The 2,217-nt window shown below is 40.9% G+C and overlaps 1 protein-coding gene across 2 annotated transcripts in view; it reads left to right on the top strand.

The window, feature by feature from the left end:
• The window catches only part of pds5b (PDS5 cohesin associated factor B), a 464,227-nt gene that overhangs the window by 327,892 nt on the left and 134,118 nt on the right, over positions 1 to 2,217 (top strand). The gene's annotated exons all lie outside the window — the stretch shown is intronic.

Here is a 2,217-nt window from a genome sequence, read left to right as displayed (position 1 = left end):
AGAAATTTAAGAAAACCATGGATTTTTGCATCTTCAAAGAGCCTGATTACGATGGCCAGTCAGGCAAACAATTACATTAAATCATTGGAAATCGACGAGCGGGGCTGTAATTTCGCCAAGTGTTACTCTCATGAGCAGTAAAAATTGTTTTAACATGCCAAAAAGCTGCTGTGTCGTTTATTGCACCTCAAACATTAAAACAAATCCAGAGTTCAGTGTTTCTGGACTTCCTCTAAGAAGAAAGGACAGTAACAGAAGAGCTCTGTCGCTTCAGGCTCGATCGCCGTTCAAATGACAGCGTTGGTTTCCCCCAAAAGTGGGCGGGGCCGTAAAGTGACGTAGATGTCACTCTCATCTATGACATCGATCGCCAACTGCTATATTTAACCATATATCGAGCCCGCTCGTCGATTTCAAATGATTTAATGTAATTGTTCGCCTGGCTGGCCATCGTAATCGGGCTCTTTGAAGATCCACAAATCCACGGTTTTCTTACATTTCTGATCAGATTGGCAAAAACTTCAGAATTTGAATGGACCGCCATTCAAATGACAGCTTTGTTTTCCCCCAAAAGTGGGCGGGGCCGTAATTTTCTCATCTATAAGAGCATGTATCTGTAGCCGGGTTATAGAGATAACATAATTTTGATTTAAGAATAATTTAGATTATGTAAAACAGTTTGAGGACATAAAAGTTTATAGCCTCTGACACGGTGAATATAAGTATCCTGAATCAGGAAAAGTGAATGCAACAAAGTGACCCAAACCACGCCCTGCACAGTGAAGATGAAGGAGGTACAGGGTCCTGTGATTTAATTAAGACTGAAGCACCAGTCAATCCTGAATTAAAAACAGAGTTAAATTCAAGGTCAAATGTACATTAGAGGGTCTTGAACATAGTTGTTTTTCAGTGATTGTAATGTTATGTTTAAATTAGGGCTGTCAGTCGATTAATCGCATGATGTCCATACCTGCAGCAGATATTGAGCACCCTGCCTCATGTCCTCTGCAAACACCGGTGTGTAGAAGGCCTTGGTCTCATTCTTCAGGAGCCAGCGCTGGTACCGCGCCTGATCGTTAGCTAGGTCTTTGAAGTTTGGCCTCCTGTAGCCCTGTGGACACACACAGAAAATGTAACTCATCTCACAGCCCTGCGTGGAATTCTGTATGTCTATATTTAAACGGGTTAGTCATCACAGAAAGCTTATTTAACTCGGAATCTCCTCTTCAAAATCGTTGTTTATTTCTGAAGAAAAGCACTTGTAAAGCTGCTCTTCAGAGAGGAATCTGTAATGTCATTAGCTGAGGATGTTTACACCGTTTAACAGATCAGAAACACAGAGCTGCTTCACTGCACAGAGCCATACAATTCAAAATGGCCTTCCATTGTGGAGCAGTTATGGCTGGCAGGGGATTTGCAAAAGGCTTTTTAAACCGTGTATTCAGGAGTGGAACAAACGCATCAACTGTTTCCGCTGAGGACCAGTGATGTGCTCATACTTCCGTCAAAACACAGGTAAGACATCCCACAACTGTGATGAAGCATTAAAGAGAAAATGATCTTAAATTAAATAAACAATGAACTTCCTCAGAGCAAGAACAGGAAGCATGATAAGTAACTGTTGCAGGAGATCATCCTTACTTTGAAATTGGCCTTGTTACGGCTCAAAAAGCCAATATTGGCACGTTTTTACTTGTATTCACATATTTTAAAGACATGTTTGTATTGAAAACTGATTATCAGCTGTATTGTTTTTATTTAATCCAGTACTACTCATGCGACAGTTGTGAATAAACAAGTGTAATGCTGTTGAATGACTGAAAAATAAGCTAAAAGCTGAGCACGTTGAATATGACTTGATTGGAGATGGTAGGTCATCGAAATGGATAGTTAGGTATAATTTACCTGACCATCAAAGGGCCCAAACATCAGTGTAAACTCATTACATGTCAAAGAAATGACAAGAAGTGACAAACTTTCTTAGTAAATAGTTTTTTTAACTAACTCGGAGTAACTTCATTTGTTGAATCGTTAGTTTGACACTACCTAGACTTCACTAATGGCGCATTTCCACAGCAGCACGTAGCACGGTTTAAGCGTGCCGTGCCAAACTCGGCCCGTTTTTGGTTCCGTTTCCACTAGGGGTAGCTCCGGCTAACGGGTTTTATTTTTGCAGTTTTTCTGGCTCTCCAAAATCCAGGTTCTTTCCGGGCCAAC

The sequence above is a fragment of the Notothenia coriiceps genome, unplaced genomic scaffold, assembly GCF_000735185.1.
Source record: "Notothenia coriiceps isolate Sejong01 unplaced genomic scaffold, NC01 NC01_scaffold00030215, whole genome shotgun sequence".
Lineage (NCBI taxonomy): Eukaryota > Metazoa > Chordata > Actinopteri > Perciformes > Nototheniidae > Notothenia > Notothenia coriiceps.
The sequence above is the reverse complement of the archived record's forward strand: the minus strand, read 5'-3'. Positions and strand labels throughout refer to the sequence as shown.